General features: G+C 42.7%; 1 pseudogene; it reads left to right on the top strand.

Annotated features, from left to right (window-relative positions):
- The first annotated feature begins 23,841 nt into the window (after positions 1 to 23,841).
- The window catches only part of LOC101598925, a 32,702-nt pseudogene continuing 31,797 nt past the window's right edge, over positions 23,842 to 24,746 (top strand).

Genomic DNA, 24,746 nt, shown 5'->3' with positions numbered 1-24,746 from the left:
TTCCATTGGTTATTTTTCTCCAGAGAGACCTAACTAACACACACACCTACCAATAATGATGGAAATAAATTTAGCCTCTCAGGTTCTATAATTCATGGGCCACCTTCTCTATAACACTTTCTCTTCCTTCTCCTCCAAATCTTCCATCCACAGACCTGCCCAAGGCAGACTCCTCTGCCGACTTCTGCAAGCATCCATTATGGGCAGAATCTAGTCTATGGTTCATCATTTTGGATGTTAGAAGAGGGCTAGCGCTCTTCAGTCAGGTCAAAGAGCTGACCAATAAGAAAGCAGCCTCCTCCGTTGTGGAATTATCTGAAGACAGTCATTTCATTGTTGTAATTCTGCTAATTATTGACTCAAAGATGGAAGTTTGTAACTTACAATACAAAAGTTTAGCTAATTAAAGAGATTAACCTTGGGTACCAGCATAGATTGAGTTTACGAAAAATTACATTCAATGCTGTATGTTGCTTAGGGATGCCCTATGAATCCTAAGAGAGGCCATTCAACCTCTAGGCATGTTACCATCCTCCAAGGCAAGTGGCACCCCAGACACTACAGCTGGGCAGCAAAGGGAGGTTATACTAAACACAGACCCTGACCCAACCTCACTGAATTTCTCATATTACTGTACTATACTATCCTATATAGCCATATTATAGTCCTCAACATATTCTAACCAAAAAAAAAAAAAAAAATGATCACAAGTGGTGAGGAGTTATGAGTGGAAGAAAGAAAAAATTCTGAGATATCAAATAATTGAGAGTACTTCAGAGGACTATCAGGGTGACCCTTGACCTGAAGGAAAAATGTAGTGAGTCGATGGAATAGGAGAATGGGAGTTCTGGGCAGAACCAGTCTTGAAGATCTGACACCAGAAGTCATGGCTTCTAGGGAGTAAACACTCACTCCTCCCTGGCCAACTCAAGGGAGTGGGGTGAGTTGCACAGCAAGGACTGAGATCCCTATGCTACAACCAGTGAGGACTTGCTAAGGGTACTAGAAGGGGTCCAAGTGGGCAGTAGCAATGTGCATGAATCAGGGAATGGTATAATCCTATGTGTGCCTGTGGCTTTCTGTAGCCTAAATGTAGGGATCAAGAGATGCTTCCTGTGAATGTAGTGTGTGTGTGTGTGTGTGGTGTGTGTGTGTGTGTGTGTGTGTACCCATGTTCACATGAGTGTGTGGTTGTGTATATGCAGCTGCATGTGCACATGTATGCACATGTCTGTGTTTGGCTGTCCCAATCTAGCATCTGTCCACCCTCATCAGGAACTGGGAGTAATTTCATTAAATGAAATAAGCCAGACTAAAGAGCAAATAACTCATGATTTCAATCTTCTATGGAGATTGATATGCTCAACTCTTCTTACTTCCTCCATGCCATCTGTGAATATCTGGGACTGTCTCTAAAAATGAAATAATGAAATTTGCAGAAAAATGGGTGTAGTTGAAAAAAAATCATTTTCAGTACACTTACACAGGCATAGAAAGCCAAGCACAGCAAGTGCTCTCTCATTTCTGGTTCCTAACTGGAATAAATTGGAGATGAGTGCAACTGTGGCATAGCAGGAATATTGGCATAAATCTAGATTGAGACTCAGTAATAGAATAATGTAACAAGAGGAAGAGATACATGACATGATAGGGGAGGGACAGAACTTCAGGGGTGCTGTTCATGTGTGGACAGCATGCTCACTGTCTTATGACTCCAATGAGAGGTTGTAGAACAATTAAGAGGTGGACCTTAGTAGAGAGAAGTTAGGTAATTGTGGGGGTGGGGGTGCTCCTGAAGGACCATTCATAGTACAGTATGCTGGCCTCTTCATGCCTGGCCACCATAAGCAATTCTGCTCCAACACAGGTTTCTTCCATGCTGTTCTGTGTGGCCACAAAGCAACAGAACCAACATATTCTGGGCTGTGCTGGGATTTAGCTGAGTGGGAACAGTGCTGGTCTAACAAGAATGAAGCTCTGGATTCTAGCCCTAGCGCTGCATAGCATTGCACAGCAGTGCATTGACAGAAGATGGCAAAACTTCTGTAACAAATATGTCTGTCTGATTAGATTTTGAATCAAGTAACAGACATGCCTCTGAGGTGCATCTATGAGGGTGTTAACTAGTACAGGAGGAAGACTTTCCCCAGAGTGGGCAGTCCTTACAATGGTAGACTATATATGAAGAGTGTTCAAGAGAGCAGAGGCCCTTTCCTGGATGGCTGTGCACTGACTCATGTGTATGCATCTACTCTGTTGTTCCACTCTGTCATGGACCTCAGAACCCATGATCACCAGTCTTGCCATGTCAACTGAAGACCAGTGGCTCTCCAGGAATAACTTCCAGGCCTCCAGTTCCACATTGGGACTGCCGAGGCCTTTGGGACTGAGCACCAACTGCATCTCCTACTCTCAAGCCTAGAGATAGCATTGTTGGACTGGCAGCTCACATCCTGTCAGCTATTTTTTTTTTTAGGAGAAAACTTAAGATTTTTAAAAAACTTTTTATTAATTAGTTTTGTATTCAGCAAATACAGTCAGCTTGGCACTATTATTAGGCTCATCCGTGACCTACCCCCCCACTTGGCCCATCCTTGTTGAGGTATATGGATCATGCATTGTGGAGTTAGCCCACAGTTATGGGTGGGATAAATGTCTCTGCATATCATGACCCAACATGTGGCTCTGACATTCTTTCTGCCCCTCTTCTGCAAAATATTCTAATAAATCCCTTTTATAGTACATAGTCTTTCCATTGGTTCTTTTCTCCAGAGAGACCTAACTAATACACACACCGACCAATTATGATGGAAATAAATTTAACCTCTCAGGTCCTATAACTCATGGGCACCTCCTCTATAACTTTTCTCTTCCTGCTCCTCCAAATCTTCCATGCACAGATCTACACAAAACAGACTCCTGCCAACTTCTGCAAGCATCCATTATGGGCAGAGTCTAGTCCACTGTTCATCATTCTGGATGACAGAGGAGGGCTAAGGATCTCCAGTCAGGTCAAAGAGCTGACCAACAAGAAAGCAGCCTCAGCAGGGCATGGTGGCACATGCTTGTAATCCCAGCACTCGGGAGGCAGAGGTAGGAATATCACCATGAGTGTGATGCCACCCTGAGACTACCTAGTGAATTCCTGGTCAGCCTAAGCTAGTTTGAGACACCCTTCCTCAAAAAACCAAAAACACAAAATAAAAAGAAAGAAGTCTCCTTCTTTGTGGAAAGATCTGAGGAGAGACATTTCATTGTTGTAATTCTGCTAATTATCTACCCAAAGTCCAAAGTTTGTGACTTACAATACAAAAGTTTAACAAATTTAAAAGATTAACCTTGGGCTGGAGAGATGGTTTAGCAGATTAGGCGCATGCCTGTGAAGCTTAAGGACCCTATGTCGATTCTCCAAGTGCCACATTAGTCAGATGCACAAGGGGACGCAAGCATCTGCAATTCATTTGCACCGGCCAGAGGCCCTAGCCTGCCCACTTTCATTCTCTCTCCCTCCCCCTCTCTCTGACTCAAATAAAGAAATAAAAATAAAATCTTTGAAAAATTAACCTTGGGTACAAGCATAGACTGAATTAATGCAAAATTATGTTAAATGCATTAAAGGCTAACAAAGGCCAGTCAACTTCTAGGCATGTTACCATCCTCCAAGGCAAGTGGAACCCAAGACACCACAGCTGGGCAGCAAAGAGAGGTTATATGAGACACAGACCCTGACCAAGCCTCACTGCATTTCTTATGTTACTGTACTATACTGTCCTACATAGCCATATTATGGTCCTCAATATATTCTAACAAATAAAGTGATTGCAAGTGGTAAGGAGTTATGAGGAGAGAAACAATTCTGAGATATCAAATAGTGGAGAGTACTTCAGAGGACTATCAAGCAGGGTAAGCCTTGACCTGAAAGACAAATGTAGTGAGTCAGTGGAGAAGGAGGATGGGGGTTCTGAGCATAAATAGCCTTAAGGTTCTGACAGCAGAAGTCATGGCTTCTAGGGAGTAAATATTCACTCTTCCCTGGCCAACTCAAGGGAGTGGAGAGGTGCACAGCAAGGAATGAGGTTCCTATGGAACAGCTAATGAAGACCAGCATGCTCATGGTACCGGACACTTGTGATATGCACAAGTCAGTGAAGAGTGTGACCCATGTGGGCCTGTGGCTTTCTGTAGCTCAAATGTAGGGATCAAGAGATGCTTCCTGTGAATGTAGTGTGTGTTTGTGTGGGTATGTGTGTGTTTGTGCCCATGTTCACATGAGTGTGTGGTTGTGTATATGCAGGTGTATGTGCACATGTGTGTCTTCCTTCTTCCACACCTTCAGTGCATATCTTGGATGGTCTCTCCAAAATGAAATAATGAAATTTACAGAAAAATAGGTGTAGTTGGAAAAAATCATTTTCAGAACACTTATACAGGTGAAGAAAGCCAAGCACACCATGTGCTCTCATCTGTGGTTGCAAACTGGGATCATTTGGAGATGAGTGCAAATGTGGCGTAACAGGCATATTGAATAAATCTATAATGAGACAGAGGAAGAGAAGAAATAAGGAGAGTAGTGGGAGAGTTACATGGCATGATAGGGGTGGACAGAAATTCAGAGGTGGTCGGGGGCATGTAAAGGGGTAGGGAGGCTGGGAGGGAATTACACAATGGTAAACCAACATGAATCAGTTCCATGGAAACCCTAACTCTGGCTAGCACTCTACAAGACATAGCCACCCAGAAAGGAGGAGGGGTCTCAGTCATGACAGAAGGTGGAAGAGCTTAACTTTAAAACCATGGACTCTTGACAGAAAATCCCCAGGCCCAGAACTGTGGTCATCTCCACAGTGTGCTGTTGGACAGGGATACCCGTGACACCCCCAAAACAATGTAGACTATTGCCAAAGCACTTGATTAACTTTCTGATCTAAAGGAAAGCCCCTATTGCTGAAGACACCTCTGCCTACAGTCACAGGGCATCAGAATATCACGCTGGACCTGAAAGAGAAACAAGTTCCCACCTGGCTAGTGTTCACAGTGCTGGAATTCCCTATGGGGTACTGCAGGAAAATGGTCACTAATAGCATGAAACGGGATGAGACCCTACAGACAGAAATCCAACAGTCTAGAAGGACACGTGTGTAGCGGTGGCACTCAGCCTCTGAGGGGAAACATTTGTTCTCTGATTTGACATGAGGTTGGCTCAGTAGGACAGAACTCATATCTGGTAATGGAAACTAAGTTAGAATCTCACAATCCCATGTCAAGAAACTCATGACTTCAGAGAAAAGCCCCCACTGTTCTCTGGAGAAGAGAATGGGCTTGCACACCAAAACAAATCTATCAAATTTGCATACCCCCTTTAACTCAAGCTGCTCCCACCCCTGTTTGGAGAATCTGCTTTCTTTTACATATGATAAAGAAAATGGAGAAAAAAAAAAGATTCATTGAAAAGATAAGAAGTTTGCCAGCGGCCCACCTTGAAACCTGGACACAGTGATCAATCAAACTTCATCCAAACAGGGCTGGAGAGATGGCTTAGTAGGTAAGGATTTTTCCTTCAAAACCAAAGGACCATAGTTTGACTCCCCAGGATCCACGCAAGCCAGAATCACAAGAGGGCACATGCATCTGGCGTTTGTTTGCAGTGGCTAAAGTCTCTGGTGCCCCATTCTCTCTCTTTTTCTCTAGCTCTTACTCTCTCTCAAATAAATAAATAACATATATTAAAAATTCACCCAAACAGAAATCCAGAGTCTAGAGAGGACTCAACACTACATCAGACTGTCACAGATCTGCCATGGCACAGGGAACATGTGGAAGAGAGTGCAGGAAGACTGTAAGAGGCACAGGTGGGTAGGAATACACTGAGTCATGGTCCCACTGCTGCCCCACAGGCACTGACTGAGGAATTCAGGACCCCACACTTATAAAATAATTCCAATGAGGACAACCTCCAAGGTAACATGAGCTGGGGTAAGTGGAGAAAATAGTGTAACATATTGTAATTTATATAAAATAAATAGAAAAATTTAATTAGTTAATTAAAAAATCAACTTGTTCAAAACTCTTCCTTTCAGTGTCTGCCAAGAGAAGCCACAATAACTTGGGGAGTACTCTATGGCAAGAAATAGGAAAGATGGCTGAGCAAAAGCCAAAGTCATCAGGGCAGAAGGTGGGAAGGAAGCCTCTGAGGGATGGATAGCATGGACGAAGTGGAGCCCTGTGTGGAATCTAGCTAGGAAGAGGGCTAGAAATCACTCTGGCCTTGGAGCCAGCCTGCTGGGAGAAGGCTGCAGCAAGAACAGAGGTAGATGGAATAGACGGTCAAGTGTGGATGACTGTGACCATGGAGCTAGAGCGAACAGTGGGAGCTTTCTGGGACCATGTAGGAAACTCAGGGCTTTGGAGGATGCATGAGAACTGAGTGGGTTTAAGTGATGTAAAAAGAAAACTGAAATGTACAGTCTGGGTCTGAGAGATCAGAATATCAGTGGTGTGTGGTCAAGGGCAGATGAGTGATGCTTGTGTCCAGAAGAGAGGAGTCCTGTGGAACAAAAGTACAAGTGTAGACAGAGGAAGAAGTTGGTAGCAAGAGGTTTTCTCCCCATTTACATATGGCCTCAAATTCCTGGAAGAGAAAAAAAAAACAAAAACCTATGGCAACTGAGTGAATTTTCCCTGAGGAGAGAAACAAAGAATACTCAAGCCAAACCAAGGACAAAACTCTAAAGAAAGAATTCCACCCCACTGTTACAGTTGGTGAATCAATGAATGTAAGTGGGCTTCCTTACAGGAGCCAAGGAGATGGGCTACTTACAGGAGCTGAGGCAACAGCTTTACCACTGAAATCTCTGTCTCTATTTCCCTCTGTCTCTCTCCCTTAGCAACTACAAACTTCATAAAGATTCTACGGGAAGAGGAGAATGTAAGCCTCTTTGCCTAGCAACTATTATGGCTACTAAATCTCTATAGGTGGGTTGGGGCCTCATGTGCCCCTCCCCCCACCATAGTGGTACTATAATAGGTCCTATCTTGTGCAGAGCATGAAAGTAATAACATCTGCTGAGTTGTCAGTCAAGAGTCATGCTTAGAGGACACTGTCCACAACACCCACGTACTCAGAACACATTTCCACTCCTGATACCCACAGTTCTACAGTAGATGCTGCTCATGATGAAAAAATTCAGTGATTCAAGAAGCTCAAAGATTTAAGCACAGATGAGTTCTGGTGTTGTTAGTCTGAAGGGCCTATCTGCTGGCTACCGAAAGACAGATCGATTCAGACATGGCTCAGCTCTTTCGAGCTGAACTAGTCAACTCCATCAGGTAGCACTATTTCTCAACTTCCATGTTATCTTAGAGACTAACAAGACAAACAAATGCAAAATTACATCAGCCTTAGAGGCTAACGATGGGACCCAGAATAAAATTATATCAGTTTCTTTCTCATTGCTATGACAAAGTACCCAACCAGAGCAGCTTATGGAAAGAAAGGGTTTTTGTCACTCACAGATTTAAAGGGAAGCTTCATCACAGTGGGGAAATCATGGCAGAAGCAGACAGCCTGCATCACTTCTGCCCACCTGCACGGAGAAGTAGAGAATCTAAACATATACAAGCAGGGCTGGACAAAACAGATTACCCATCTCTGTTGGAGTTCCCTCAACAACTGGGTTACATACATGTTCCCAAGGACAGAAGTGCCATACACAGATGCCAAAGAATTTCAGTCATCTCTAGGGCACTTGAGTCTTGGAAGCTTCATTTCCTCCTCGTCCTCGTCCTCCTCCTCCTTCCTCTTATTCCTCTTCTTCCTCTCCTCCTTGTCCTTCTTCCATTGGTTTTTAGATGTACAATCTCACTCTAGCCAAGGCTGACCTAGAATTCACTGTGAAGTCTCAGTCTGTGGGGTTTTGTATGTAGACCAAGGACAGCTGGTCTCCCACAACCACCTGCTCCAGGAAGAGATCAAGACTGAATAGAAACCACAGGACAGGGTTGAAGTCTTATTCCTTTACAAGCTCAGCTGGGTATCAGCTTTCCATTGTATCCTCACACCCATGAGTGACTTGTTCCCCAGAAATAGGGATAGAGAAGTATCTAGTCAACATATGCTTCTATAACAAAATGCCCAAGACTGGGTAAATGTTAACAAGAGAAAATCAGTTCTCACAATTCTGGAGGCTAGAAGTCAGAGTTCTAGGCACTACCAGGTGCAGAGTCCATGTGCCACATCTGCTTCCACTTTTAAGAGGCACCTGGAAGCCTGTGTCTTCCTCACTAAACAGGAAGCTGGAGAGCAAAGAGATGGGCAGTGTAGGAACATTGCTCCTCCTCCAGAGCTCTGCCCTTATAACCACATCCCTCCTGAATGCTCCACACTTTATGAGGTCACATTGGCCTGTCCATCTCACTGAGTTCAACTGGGGGACATTCAGACTGTACAGCATGTGGGATAGGCTCATCCAGGTCATTTCCCTGAGTTGGATGACCTTCCCTAACTGTGCACTAGCTGCAGATGATTAATAACTGGACCTGCATGTGTGTGTGTGTGTGTGTGTGTGTGTGTGTACTCTTGGAGCTTTATACCTGGATTGGAATAGAGACATGAAGATACGGGCAGGGAAAACTCTTAAAAGTGGATCTGGTTCCCATAGGTCCAGTTGCTAGTTCAGGTAAGATTTTCAATAGCCAAGTCCAGATCTCTCAAGGTGGCAGCTACATTCAGATTCAAGCAAGGTCCCACCAGGCCACATTGGGAGTATCTCCCTGCTTCTCCAGACATGATGCTCCTTAAACTCTGATAGTGATTTTCAGGTGATGGAGAGAGTGGCAGTGTCTGTTGATTTGCAAATGTGAGTCTGATCCTCTCTATGCAGAAAAAAGCCACAGTCTGGTGTCCAACTGCACAGGCATTCCTGGAGCCCCAAGGGTCTCTCTTGTTATGTAGAGAGGAAGCAGTAAATATTTAAATGCACAGAAGTTGCCTGGAAATTCCTAAAACTTGCACTCAAAACTAAGTTTATTCATGGTAAAGTTACAAGTGAATCAAAATGAATGTTTGCTATGAGAGTTAAGTAATGCTAGACTCTTCTCTTATCTGCCTGCTTCCAGTTTTTATAGCTGATCCTTGATAAGCTCTGGGAAGACCATGCATATGATTTTCCTGGGTAAGGTGGCAGTCCACGTTCTCTTTGGCTTGTCACACCCAGGGAGCATGGCAGGCCTCCAAATGCTGTGCTTCTGGGTTTGGGGAATGTAAAGTGTAGGACTGCAGTTCCATCCACGGGTCCTGTGCCCTCACTCATCCTGTGTGCACACAACAAAGACTGCCATGTGGATGATATGGCCGCCTCCTTGAAAATGGCAACAACACAGCAATGCTGTTTTTCTATGGAGTTAGCATGCCACATCGGGGTGTTTAGCAGTTCTGGGCTGAGCTTCAGAAAGAAGCATCTACACACTGAACAGCTCTCTTAAGGGAACAACAAAACCTGAATATTTTCTCCAAGAAGAAAATAGCACAGAAAGCATAGGGTTCTGGCAAGGACAATTGTGGTTCAAACCTGCATATGGTCTTTCATGCCCACAATGCAAGCAGCACCCCAGGTCCTGGGCCAAATGTGTAAGAGCCTTGCCTGGCCCAGCCACTGTTAAGCTGCTGCTTCCTGGCCCAGGCTGGTGACCTTAAGCTGGTATCTGGGCTGGGATCATGTGATACTTTGTGATTATTGCACTCAGTCTCAGCACTTGGCATCTCTCACACTTGTGTCCTATCATTTTCTTTAAGCAAGAATGCCATACTTTTCTTGTTTTCATTTTTATAATTTGCCCATTGTCTCAAATCTAATGGTTCAATAAATAAATAAATAAATAAATAAATAAATAAATAAATAAATGGAAATAAGCCCTCATTGAAATTTGCAATTCCCTGAAGCTGGCATTTTTGTTTCTTAGCCACTTGTATTTTGTTTTCTGTGGAAGGCCTGTTTGTTTCGCTCTTCCATGATCTCGTTTCCTCGAGGTTCTGTGGGGACTCTATGTACTGCAGCACTACTTCTTGGTTTGCTCTCCTGGTTGTGGGACTCTTTGTTATTGGGGATATAACTCTCTCCCTGCCTGAATGGTTGTGTGGGAGTCTTTAGGGAACAGACATAATCCTTCACCACTGGCTGCCTCTCTTCTCCCGCTCTTACTTCTCAAATGTGGCACTTTCTTCCAAACTTGAAAACTTATGAATTCCAACTTGGAAAATACTCATTTTAGATCTGGAGAGATGGCTTAGCGGTTAAGGCACTTGCCTGTGAAGTCTAAGGACCCAGGTTCGATTCTCCAGGTCCCATGTAAGCCAGATGCACATGGTGGTGCATTCGTCTGGAGATATTTGCAGTGGCTACAGGCCCTGGCATGTCCATTGTCATTCTCATCTCATGTCTCTCCCTCTCTCTACCTCTAGTAAATAAATAAAGATAAATGTTTATAACAGTAGTCATGTTGATTATGATTTTTCAAATAGAGTCTCAAGACCAGGATAGCCTCAAACTACTCATGTAGCAGAGGATGACCTAGAACTTCTGATCTCCCATGTTTTCTCCTCCTGAGTGCTGGTAGGTGTGAACCTTAACACCCAGGGAATATAAGCATCCTGGATGTAAGCACCCTAGGAACTATGCCACATTCCCTCCACTGCCTTCCCAATTACTCAAAATTTTTATGCTCCTTAATGTTAAAATGTCAATTTCTGATAGATGACCTATATTGACATGAGGGAATAAATTAATGGGGAATATCCTTTTAATTAGGAAGAAGTGCTGAACACTCAAAACTGTTCTTATAAGCATGGAGATACAACTCACTGGGATCTTGCTTGCTTAGATTAGCAGACGCCCTGGGTTTATGGCCATGTGCACATGTGTATACCATCACACACACACAAACATACAGTTAAACCCACTGAGATCATACAGGAGTGTGCACTTTGTTTACTTGGGGGATACATTTGGCCAATATATATTCAGATACTGAGGCCTCCATATGCTCAAGGTAAACCGTACTTGTTCATGACATTTTGCTTGTTTATCTGGGATTTTTACTTAGAAGTTATGAAAGAAATGTGTTTTTTGAGGGCTTTGTTTTGTCTTGTTATCTGGTTTCAGTTTAGTACTACACACACTTCAAACAATATGCTGGGATGTATGTCTCATACATATGTATAAATTGGGCATTGATTTATTTATTCCTTGCAAGCTTTGTGAAGACTTTTTGAAAGGAAGGTTCTTACAATAAAGGCATTATCTCCTAGGCTAGTACCATAGTTTTCTATGTAATTCTACCTCTGCTTTCCTATGATTTAGGGTTTAGATCTTAACCATCCTCCAAGGTCCATGTATCCAACGTCTAGTCCCTGAAACGTGGCAACTTTAAGAGGAGGCTCCTGGTGGGAGGAAGTGAGATTGGAGGATGCTGGGACTCTTTCTCTTCCTGTCACTGCCACTGCTTGCTGGTTGCCATGAGGTGAGCAGCTTTGCTGGCCCACACACCCCCACCATGATGCTCTCAGGCAGTGGAGCCAAGCAGCCATGGATGGAAATCTATGCAACTGTCAAAAGAAATCTTTCCTCATTTTCAGGTATCACAACTGAAAAGTGACTGTCACACACACATGAAGTAAATTCACACTTGTGAGCCCACAGTTGTGTTTGCTTCCTTGCCTATTTTTTACAAGTATGCCTGTTAAAATCCTTAAATCACCCATGAATTTTATGAATCAATAAACTAAGATCAACAGAAGAGTTTTATGATTATGAAGGCTAATTTGAACAATGCAGGAGGGGTAGAGTTGAGTAACCATACTAACCATAGTAAGGGTTAAGAATGAAATGCACAGATTTGGAACAATGAGTGGGTCAGGATGGCACATGTGTCCGTGTTTAGACCAACAGCTGCAGGTGGTTACACATTCCACAGTCAAAGCCCCTCCACACCCCTGATCACAGTGCTTCTTAACAAGGTGCCCAAGAGACTGAAACTCAGGTTACAATTCAGTCTGCTCAGAGGGAGACACATTCCCCACTCAGACTAAAGTACGTGTCTCAGCATTCTCCTTCTATGCCAGAAGAAATCAAACCTAGAAGCTGTTGATAGTGATCCACACATGTGTGTGTGAGCAGGAAGGCACAGAAGCTGATGAACAAGTCCATTTGCAACACAGAGGTCTCGACCTACAGTAAAGATTGGTGAGCAAATACAGGTTTTCAATAAAGTGAAGTGCTGGCTCTGTAAAGATGCTCTATCATGGTTCCTCACCTTGGCACGCGCCTTTCACTCAACCACCACACGTTCCATTTTCACTGATTTAGTGACACTTTCACTTCTAGCACCAGAAATACTCACAGAGGCAGCTTGTACACACTACGTGTGGCAGTTGTTTGAATATGTGACCGCATGGATTTAGGCTGGAATTCTGAGTCTCCTTGTGTCCCCCTCTGAGGAAGAGCATGCTCCACTATGCACTTTCCCTTTGATTTTAAAGTGTTCACTTTCACTTTTAATTTTAGCAAGCTGCTCTTTATGTTCCATGTGAACAATTTGGGGGAATCATTTGATTTGGAATAAAGTGAGAATGAAAGAGGACATGTAGGGTTAGGGAAGAGATATGATAGCCCAATATCTGTATTTTTTTTTTTTTTTGTCTGTCATAGGAGACATGCTTAACTGATTACCAGCAATCAGTCCACCCCACTCTTTCTGTCCTGGGAAGTGGGTAACTCTGAAGTGAGTGGCGTTAGTTCAGCTGCCTACAGACATGAAGAACATAGGCCTGCAGGCCCAACTGTGCCATGTACGTATGTGCTCATTCTTTACACATGCATATGCTTTGTGTGGTGTCTGTGGTTATTATGTTTATGGGGACCAGTGGTTCCAGAGTTGTGATGGTGCCAGTAACAATACTTCAACTATATGACAGTGCAAATCATTCTGTTTTTCACATCTATGAGACATTCTGCATGGGACTATGTCATGATTTTGCCCAACTATAATGACTCTTGGATCTGTGTACATATGTCTATACATATGTGTGTGTCAGGATGTACACATGTGCACATGATCATGTGTGTGTCTCATGGTATAGTTCATGGGATCAGATGTAGAGCCAAGCTCCTCATCTCTCCAGCTCATCCTAAATGATGAAGTTTGTCATGTTACAAACTGAAGATTGTTCAGATTGAGCCTTGCTGGCACTCACTGCCATGGAAATGCTGCATGGAATACTTGCTGTGAAGAATTAACCTACTCAAAGCCTATGAAGAAAAAGCAATAACCAATACTGGAACAGCTAGTAAGTAAATGAAGATCAAGAAAACCCCAAATCATCAACGTGATGAGGATTAGCATACACATTTCATTATCTCAATAGCAATCATCTCGACCCTTAATGAAAACACAGACTAGCAGACAGAACCAGTAAACAGGATTCATCATTTTACTGCCTTGAAGAAACTCACCCCACAAATGGACATTTCAGTTATAAACATAAACAGAGCAAACACAGATGAAACTTATTTTATAATATAGATTCTATTAGTATACAATATATTCGATTAAATGTAAAGTCAGAGATCAACTTCTACACATTAGTAATGGGTGACTTCATGGCCCCACTATCACCAATTCCAGGTCATCTACATGGAAAATAAACAGAATCAATGAGATATACACCACCATAGATCAATTAGACTAAATAGACATTTATAGAACATTCCATGCAAACACTAAAGAATGCAAATTCTCCTCAGTAGCCCATGGAACCCTTATATTAATGCTACTCTCACTTTTGGTAGAGAATCTTCTCTTTTTAGATGGCAGTGACCTTGGGATGACTCAGAAGGCATCATAGTGCTGGAAAGAAGTGACAGAAGTGCTCAGTTCTGAACTCTCTCTATCACACCTTCCAAGGCTCAGGGTCTATTGTGGAAGAGGTGGTAGAAAGAATGCAAGAGACAAAAGGAAGGGCAGGACTCCTTACAACATGCTCCCCCCAGACACAAAATGGCCTGGATATCCATGACCTCACAGTGCATGACACTACCTACATAAGACCATCATAATAGGAGGAAAAGATCATGACATCAAAATAAAAGAGAGACTGATTTAGAGGGGGAGGGGATATGATGGAGAATGGAGTTTCAAAGGAGAAAGTGAGGGTAAGGGAGGGCATTACCATGAGATATTTTTTATAATCTTGAAAGTTATTAATAAAAAATTAGAAAAAAATAAATATATATACAAATTGTTGGAGATTACAAAACATGACATATACAAATGAACTCCATTTACATGTGCCATATTATACTTTGGCTTACATGGGTCCTGGGAATTGAACCTGGGTCTTTAGCCTTCACAGGCAAGCTAAGCCATCTCTCCAACTCAGTGTTTGGATTTTTTGATGTAGGGTCTTGCCTTAGTCCAGGATGGTCTGGAGTTCACTATGTAGTCTCAGGGTGGCTTTGAACTCACAGAGATACACCTACCTTTGCCTCCCTACTGATGGGATTAAAGACATACAACACCACACCCAGCTTCCAACTGTTGTGTATGGTCAAAAGTGAAGGAATACTTCCATAAAGGAAGTATATTCTGAGACTCAATAAGAGGCAAAACCAAAAAGTAAATAAAATATAGATCAGTCTCCCTGATTAACAAAAGTACAAGTAATCTCAAGGAAATACTTTCAAACTCAAATAAAGAACACACAAAGAAAACCACATACTGTGACCAAGGCATCTTTAAACCACAAATGGAGGGATGACCCAACACAATTGAGTCAATAAATATAATACATCGCATAAGTAGACTCAAGGACAGAACTCATGTGATCATCTCAGTTGATGGAGGAAATGCTCTTGACAAAATCTAACATTCCTTTAGTGATAATAGTTCTGAGCATGTCTCAGCTTAATAAGTTATAAATGACAAACCTACAGCCTACATCATGCTGACTGGAGAAAATGTGATATTTGCCACTAAAATCAGGAAGAGGAGAAGGGTGTCCATTCATTCCATTCCTATTCAATAGAGTATCTTCAGCCTTACCTACAGCAATAAACAAGAGATGAAAATTAAAAATATATATATAAATAGAACAGGATGAATTTAAAGTGTGCTGATTTGTAGATAATATGATTTTATACTTAGGGACCCTAGAGAATCCACCAGAGAACTCATAGACACATTCAGAGAAAAGACAGGATGCAAAAGTAATGTTCAAAGATCAGTGCCTTTCTTATATACCAATGAGATACATGTGGAGAAGGAAAACAGGTTAAAAAAAATCCCATTCATAAACTCCTCATAAAAATATCTTAGAAAAAAAAATCTTAGAATAAACCTAAAAAATGGAGTAAAAGACCTCTACCAGGAACCCTTTTTTTAAAAACATTTTTAAAAGAAACTAGAGACAATAATGGAGAGAGGGAGTAGATGTGATGGAGAGCAGTGTTATGAAGGGGAAAGTGGAGAGGTAGGGAAATACCATGGTTTCTTGTCTGAAAGTATAGAAATTGTCAATAATATAATATACATGCATACATACATATATATGTATGTATGTATATATATATGAAAAAAATTTAAAGACTTATTCTTATTTGTTTATTTATAAGAGAGAGAGTGAGAGAGAGAATGGGTGTACCAGGACCTCTAGTCACTGCAAACAAACTTCAGACACATGCGCCACCATGTGCATCTGATTATGTGAGACCTGGAGAATCAAAATTGGGTCCTTAGGCTTTGCAATCATGTACCTTAACCACTAAGCCATCTCGCCAGCCCACATGTTTGGGGGATGCGAGGTTTGAGTTATAGGGTCACTCTACCCCAGGCGGGAATTCACTATGAAGACTAAGGATGGCCTCAAATTCATGGAGATCCTCCTACCTCAGCCTCCCAAGTGCTTGGATTAAAGGAGTACACCACCACTGCCAGCTTCCAATGAAAACTTTAAAACACTGAAGAAAGAATGTGAAGATGATATTAGAAGATGGACATTTCTTCCACACTCATGAATTAGAAAAATAAGTATTGTAGAAATGGCCAAGCTATCAAAAGTAGACTAGAATTCAACGCAACCACAATCAAAATTCTAGCATTATTTTTCACATAGTTAAAAAACAAAAACTCCTAAATTCCTGGAGAAACACATAATATCCTGGGTATTCAAAGCAACACTGAGAAAAAAGAATAGTAATGACTTCAAGTTACACTACAGAGGTATAGTTCACTACAGAAGTATAGTAATAAAACATCACTGTACTAGGACAAAACCAGAAACGTAAAGGATACAGATATTAGTCCATAAAACTACAGCCACCTGATGTTCACTGATAAGATTCTAAAAATATGCATTGGACAAAAGACACCATCTTCAATTACTGGTGCTGGGAAAACGTGTTATCCACATGTACAAGAATCAAACTAGCTCCTTACCTCTCACCCTGAACACACACAAAAAAGTTCTTTCTCATATGTGAAATCCAGCTTCAAACTGTTTTACATTTGTATGTATGTTGGACTAAGAGTCCTGTAGTGGATGCTAGAAAGCTAAAAAGGGACGGGGGAAGAGCTTATGTAGTTATGAAATGTGGGTGGAAAGGGCCAAGTGACATCACAGGGAGGGGGATTCTTCAGATCAGGGATGAGGAGAGGGTTAATTAATACTAAAGATGTTCAGCAAGTCTTCTAGAAACTTACTTTGTTAGCTAATTTAAAAGTATAATCTTTTGTCTCAATTTTTAAAAATTTTTTTTCATTTATTTTTATTTATTTATTTGAGACCAACAGACAGAGAAAGAAAGAGGCAGATAGAGAGAGAGAATGGGCGATTCAGGGCCTCCGGCCACTGCAAACGAACTCCAGATGCATGCGCCCCCTTGTACATCTGGCTAATGTGGGTCCTGGGGAATTGAGCCTTGAACCGGGGTCCTTAGGCTTCATAGGCAAGCACTTAACCGCTTAGCCATTTCTCCAGCCCATTGTTCTCAATTTTTATTAACATCTCCCATGATTATAAAAAATATCCCATGGTAATGCCCTCTCTCCCCCTACTTTCTCCTTTGAAATTCCATTCTCCATCATATGCCCTCCCCATCTCAATCAGTCTCTCTTTTATTTTGATGTCATGATAAAAGTATAATCTTTTTAAAAAGAGAGTTTGGGGAAAAGTCCCCTATGGGGGGGGGGTGAAAATGCTTTATATATATATCTTATATTTATTTAGTTAGTTAATTGACAGAGAAGGTGGGAGAGAGAGAGAAAGAGAATGGGCGTGCCAGGGCTTCCAGGCACTGCAAAGGGACTCAGACGTGTGTGTGCCTTGTGCATCTGGCTATTGTGGGTCCTGGGGAATAGGCCTTGGGTCCTCTGGTTTTGCAGGCAAATGCCCTAACGCTGCATCCCAGAAAAATGCTTCTCCCAGAAGCCATAGGCTGTCACATGAAGAGCCCAGTGTCAGGAGCAGGATACCTGCCAGAGAGCTGTTGGTCAGGAAGGCCTCTGCAGCCGCCAGAACCAGACAGGCTGATATCACAGCTCCTGGCTGCTCACAGGAACTAGAGGTGACACCCTGTGGCTGAAGACACCACATGCGTTGGACCCAGGACACTGAGAAATCAAGCTGGAGCAAGTTGGAAATCTCCTCCCTTCTGACTATCTGTTATAGCACAGGAAAGTGCTTTGCAGCCTGCTGGGAGTCATCAGCAGGCATAACCAGCAGTGGGTGCTGCAAGCTACACGATCAGCCAGCCAGACAAGATATGGCCACTGGTGTAATAGTAGCATGACTGTTATAGGGGTAACCAACGTTTCTCTGCTTTGAAGCCCAGGTCCTCGGCAACCCATTCTAAGACTCACCCCCAGAACCAGGGTGGGTCTAGCAGGTCTCGGAGGCCAGAGGACGAATTTTGTTTGCATTTTCCCATTTTCCTCTGTGTGCAGGAAGTGCCTTCCAAGAGTCAGTCCTTCTGGGGCTTTTCCTGTAACCTGTAGCAGACGTCACGCAGGTGGGTGGGCAGGAATTGCAGATGAGAAAATACCCACTTTAGGATGATCAACTTTTCATATTTAAATTATTTTTACTTTTCTGAATGTATATGTGTGGGGGGTGTTCATGCATATCTGTGCACATGCACGTGGAGGTCATAGATGACATGGTTTATTGGTTACAGCTTTCTAGAGACCCCGAATTTTATCAAAACTCCAAAGCTAATTCAAGTTAAGGCATTCAAGCAGACATGCTCAGAAAAAATCTTTCTCATGTCAGCAGAGCTTGAGTGCTCATCTCCTCACCCCCTGCCCCTGGGCCCAAGATCCCACCGAGTGCCAGCCAGAGCTGGGAAGCTGTCAGCCACTGCACTGCCACTAGGAAGAACTCCGAAGGTTTGCTCTGGGACTGTGGAGAGGCAAGTGGCACCTGATCACGCTCACGAGTCACAGGAAGAACATGCATAAAGAAATAGCAAACTGTGACTCATCCTCCCTCGGTCCATTCCCACCCAGAGGCAACCACCACCAGCACCTGTCAGGAGCCCACCCTGCCCTGTGCTTCTCTGGGCTGGTCTGCACAAAGAAAAGGCCTCCCACTTCAAGTATTGCTCTGAGTGTTGCATTTTCACCTAACAGTCCATCCGGGCATTTCTTGGATACAGATATGTAATTCTCCCCCATTTTCCATTCCAGCATTCTATGACAGAGCTACAGTGCATTTGAGGCAACCACTCCCCTCTGGACAGACATTCACACCTGCCCGGTATTTGGCCACCAGAAACAAGTAACTGTATTATCATCAAATGGCACTTTGTTTTCATCTGGGGGAGGCAAGGGGAGAGAGCACCTATATGTCATGGCATGCCAATGGTCAGAGGACAGCCTCCGGGTTTTGGTTCTCTCCTTCCCCTTTGATTGAGTCAGGGTGCCTCACTGTTTGCTTCTGGGAAGCCAGACTAGACAGCCTGCAAGCGATGGGATTCTCTTGTCTCCATCTCCCATTTCCACAGTCATGATGGGAACACAGAGGGCATGCACCACTTTACAGCCAGCTTGACAGGGTTGGCAGCTTGTGAGCCAGCGCCTTTAACCACTGACCCATCTCCCCAGCCCTCTATTAGCATTTTCAATGAAGATGGCCCTGAAAGGAAGTGGTGGTCATGCAAAGTACATAAGCACTCTGATCTTTATAAGGACTGTCACACTGCTTTCCATAACTAAATTCACACTCATTTAACACTGCTACAGGGGCCAGGATTTTTTTTTCTCAATCCTATTTCTCAAATCATTTTTCTCAAATTTCTCAAGGCCCTGCTTCTTCAGCAAAAATTATTCTATTAGGCTTATCAAGACCCACCTAATTTAAATGTTGCTTTGAATCTATAGTCTTTTTCCAAAATAAAATCTTGTTATATTAGAGATTTTTGTTAACAAGGAGATTTTAGTGGCCCTTCTCACTAGAAAAGCTAACTACATGAGATACATTTGTCAGTCATGTTCACTATGGTAATAGTATAATTACTTAGGTGTTCCCCTTAACCTTCTGTTAGAAACATCAATTTACTCAGCAAAATATTTCTGAATCTAATTGAATTTACTGGCCAACATTTTTTGTTTGTTTGTTTGCTTGCTTGTTTGAGGTAGGGTCTCACTCTAGCCCAGGCTGACCTGGAACTCACTATGTAGTCTCAAGATGGCCTTGAAGTCACGGCTATCCTCCTACTTCTCCTTTATGAGTGCTGGGATTAAAGGCATGTGCTTACACGCCAGGCTGGTCAACATTTTTATTAGTGTATGAACTGCATTTTAACAGTAAAGCTATTTTTAAATGTAGCTTATAACATATGTTAAAATTTTCTCTCTATATGGACTTCTTTCTATTTAACAGACCTGCTTTATCTTTTTCATATTTTGTTTGATTACAGTACTTTTTTTGCAAGAGTATGTGTGTCATATGCATGCATGCATGCAGGAATACTTGTACATGTGTGAGCATACATTTGTATGCAGAGACTTGGGTAAATTTTGTGAGTGCCTGTGGAGGTCACAAGTCAAGATCAAGATCTGTGGTCACAATACACTCTATTTTAAAAAAAAATTTGTTCATTATTTATTTATTTATTTATTTCAGAGCAACGGAGAAAGAAAGAGGCAGAGAAAGAGACAGAGAGAGAGAATGGGCACACCAGGGCCTCCAGCCACTGCAAACAAACTGAACTCCAGATGCGTGCACCCCCTTGTGCATCTGGCTAACGTGTGTCCTGGGGAATAGAGCCTCCAGCCGGGATCCTTAGGCTTCAAAGGCAAGCGCCTTAACCGCTAAGCCCTCTCTCCAACCCAGTACACTCCATTTTTTTTGGGACAGGGTCTCTTGCTGAACCTGGAGCTCTCCAATGCAGTAGACTGCTACCCTGCGAGCTTCCAAGATCCTCTTGTTTCTGCTTTCCCTATGCTGAGGTCACAGGTGTGCTCCAGCACAACTCGCTTCTACAGGAGTTGTGAAGGTCTGATCTCAGGTTTTCACGCATTTGTGGGTGTCTAGAGCATCGCCCTGACACCTACATCATAGTACTTTCATATTATGTTCTACTAATAGATAGGACATGCTACCTGGTATCATATTTTTGTTTGTTTTTCTGTTTTGTGAGGTAGAATCTCACTCTCTAGCTCAGGCTGAAATTCACTATGCGGTCTCAAGGTGGCCTTGAACTCATACTGATGCATCCATTTCTGCTTCCCGAATACTGGGATTATAGGTGTGTGACACCACACCTGGCTGACATCATATTTTGAAAGTTTACTTGGAAATTTTTATATATTTCTTTTTGTTTAAGAAACAAAGTAATTTATCATTTAGATAACATTTATTTAAGTTATATTAATTATTATAGAAAATCTATTAATTTCCATACATTAAACACATAAACTTTAGTTTTGAAATACATGCATATAGGGCTGGAGAGATGTCTTAGGGTTTAAGGCAGTTGTCTGTGAAGCCTAAGGACACAGGTTCGATTTTCCAGAGCCTAAAAAAGCCAGACACACAAGGTGGCACATGCATCTGGAGTTGGTTTGCAGTGACTGGAGGTCCTGTTGCACCCATTCTCTCACTCTCTATCTGCCACATTTTTTATTGCATTTTAAATGCATTGTATTTCAATAAATATTCTAAACTTCTGCTACATAAGACAACGTTCCTTGTGTTTTCATACTCATAGAAATTACAAGCCAATGGTGTTTATAACAGATAACAAAATTTGTACATATGATTTTTATTTTAGAATTTATGAAACATTTTATTTTACTGACTCTCATACCAAAGGTCTCAAACTCAAATTTCTTCTTCTTATTTTTATTATTTATGTACACAGGATGTATACAGCCATGATATCTGCCTTGTCTTATCTCTTGCTGTCTTAAAAAGATGAGAAAAATATTTTTAAAATAAATGCATATGTATTTGTCAAAGATTTTACTTTTAATATTTAATTATTCTTCTACCCAAACATGGATTGTCTCTGCATTTATTCAAAACCTAACTTACATCACTCACAAAAACATTATGTTTCTTTAGATCTGGTATAGACCATTTTTTATCTAAAATTTATTTTGTTTAAGAAGTTTGTTTTGAGAGCTTTCATATTTCATTCTCATGAAACACATATTGGTATAGTATATGCTAATATTGTTTCCAGGCATTCTTAAATACTCTAATTCTGTTGTGTGTTTTAGCAAAAGTCCTCAGGCTTTTGTTTTTTTCTTAGTATTTATGTATTTATTAGAGAAAGAAAGAAGCAGCTAAAGAAAGTAGAGAGAAAGGGTGGGCCAGGGCCTCCAGACACTGCAAACAATCTCCAGATGCATACACCACCTTGTCTATATGGTTTACATGGGTTCTGGGGAATCAAACATGGGTCTTTTAGCTTCACAAGAAAGCACTTTAACAACTAAGCCATATCCACAGCTCAGGTTTTACAAGTATAAATCTCATCACCATCAAAGTAGAAAATCAAGGAATGGAGAGATGGCTCAGTGATTAAGGCACTTGCCTGTGAAGCCAAAGGACCCATATTCAACTATCCAGATCCCATGTGAGCCAGACAAACAAAGGTGAGGTAAAGAACTTGCCCAGTAGGTGGCACAAGTGACTGGAGTTTGAATGCAGCAACCAATTCTCTCTCTCGCTGTATCTCTCACACTCTCTCTAAAACAAAATAACAATAAATTAGAACATGAAGGGACTGGAGAAATGGCTCAGCAGTTAGAGGCACTTTGTTGCAAAGGCTGTCCTGTCACCCAGGGTTCAATTCCTCGCCATCCACATAAAGCTGTATGGGCATCTGTATGGATGGGAAGTGGCAAGAGACAACAAATATACAACTATAAGAAATAGAAAGTCAAATTTCCTAAATTCTGGTGTTTACTTGACTAGATAAAATTTCATAAGGTCAGGGACTTTTATGAACGTCATGAAGAAAATATCCCAAACTTAGATCTCAGTAAACACACAGTAAATTCTTGAAATACTGAGCATTAATAAAACATGATAGACATGGATAGTTACATGCTAAGTGATAGAGTTAGATAGGTCAATGCATAATGATAGAACATATAGACACATAGAAGACAGAGAAGCCTCCAAAAGGCAAAATTTGACACCTTGAGCACAATCCAAAGGACATACTGTCATCTCTGAAGCATTTTCAACAGTAACATTTTAAAACTCTGAACAGTCCTTTAAATATTAATCATAGGAATTACACAATTCGACCATTCCATTGCCAGCACGATTTCACCACAGAAGGGACAGTACAGACTTGAAGCCCTATGTTCACAACCAAGTTCACAGCAGGATGACTGACAGAAGCCGAGAGGGCAGTGAACCACGGCACACCACACTCGAGCAAAGCTGCAGGCCTCATGGCCTGGTAGAGAGGAAGAGGAGGAGAATAGAGGAAAAGGCAAGAAGGAAGAAGAGAAAGAGGAGGACAAGAAAGAAGGGAAAGAGAGAAGGTGGAAGGAGAGGAGGAAGAAGAGGAAGAGAAGGAAGAAGATAAAATATGGGAAAGAAGGACACCGGGTCCCATGGTCCCATTTAATGTCACCTCACCATAAACCAAGGAGATCCCCAAACCAGGTACCACCTCCTGTGATTCCCAACTCCTCCTAACATCACCACTCTGGGAGGCAAACCTTTAACACATGGGCCTTGGGAACATAGGAAAGGAACCTCCAGCAGCATGGATCTTTCTTTGCCAGTCTTTTCCTCTCTAGCTGTCTGCACTGAGGAAGGCACGTGCAGTTCCTGCTGCCTAGATGCTCCATCTTGCCAGCGGGAAGAACATAGTGTGTAGTGCTGTTTCTAGAACAGGGAGGTGCCCACATACCTATGATCCACTTGTGCCAGGCTCATGCTCAGCAGTGCACACTCCATCAGCCTTGGGGATCAAGTGGCTGTCACACTGAACAAAGGCTCCCTGGTTATTTTCTGTTGTCCCACATGCAAACCTTTGTGTGTCTTTAGTGGCCCCAGCATACCTGTACTGACTGAGCAAGTAAGACCTGGTTGCAGGCTGCTATTAGCCACTGAAGGGCCACCCCGCACAGCAAAGCCAGTGACTAGCAAAGAAGAGAGGTAAGGTGGGGCAGTCTTGCATGGGGAGTCCTGAAACACTGACACAATGTCCACTAGGGCGCTGCGACAAGTGAGTACCCTGGGTCACCACGCAGAAAGCCAACACCCCCTCCCCGGCACACATACACACACCCCACATGGACAACAAACACGTGACTTAAGGACGTATGCCAGAGACTTTCAAGCCGGTACAGAACTACTGGCAAGAGATGAGTCATGAAGGGTCAGAAGCAACTCAAACGTTTTCAGTTACACTTGATGTCAAGACAACTGAGTCATCCAGAAAACGTCAAGTATCCTCTCCTTCCTTGATCCTTCCCTCTTCCCTCCTTCTTCACTCTTCCCTCCTTCCTTCCCTTCTTCTCCCTCTTACTTCCTCTTCCCCTCTTATCTCCTTCCTCCTACCCTTCCTCCTTTCTTCCTTCGTCTTCCTTTTTCTCTCCTTCTTCCATTCTTCTTTCCTATTCCCGTATTTCCTCCGTCTTCCTGCCTTCCTCCTTCCTTCCTGTTCCATTCTTTCCTTCCTTTTTGCCTTCCTTCCTTCCTCTTCCCACCATCCCTTATTCATTTCTTCCTACCTCCTTTCTTCTTTCCTTCCTCCTTCTGTTTGGTTCACCTGGGAAGCCACTATCCCAGTGCAGGAACCAGGGCTCCCAGAGGCAGGAGCACTTGGAGGTTGCGCAGTGTGTGTCAGGAATGGTGACGTCACTTCCGGCACATTTACCCCAGAGCCTGCGCAACAAAGACAGACCTGGGGCTCAGCTGGATCCCTCGGTGGGTCTGCTCGTGTCTGGATTCCACACACCGTGCAGGACTCTGACGGGTTCAGCACAGGAGCTGATTGAGGACAGAGAACTGGTGTGGAGAGCAGCACAAGTAATGGAGGGAGCCTCAATTTCAGTGACTGCCTTGAAGGACCAGAGACAGAAGACTAGGGAGATCGTGATTGGTCAGCATCAGTGACGTCACGCTTGGCTCCGCCAGTTAACAGAGGCGTGTTGGGGGCGGGTCTCCCGTGACTGTTGAGCTGCGGCTGGGCGATTTGCTGGGGGAAGTCTCGGGTCTGTCAGGC

The sequence above is a fragment of the Jaculus jaculus genome, chromosome 12 (assembly GCF_020740685.1).
Source record: "Jaculus jaculus isolate mJacJac1 chromosome 12, mJacJac1.mat.Y.cur, whole genome shotgun sequence".
In the NCBI taxonomy this organism is placed as follows: Eukaryota; Metazoa; Chordata; class Mammalia; order Rodentia; family Dipodidae; genus Jaculus; species Jaculus jaculus.
Note: the sequence above shows the minus strand (reverse complement) of the source record. Positions and strands in the feature narration are given on the sequence as shown.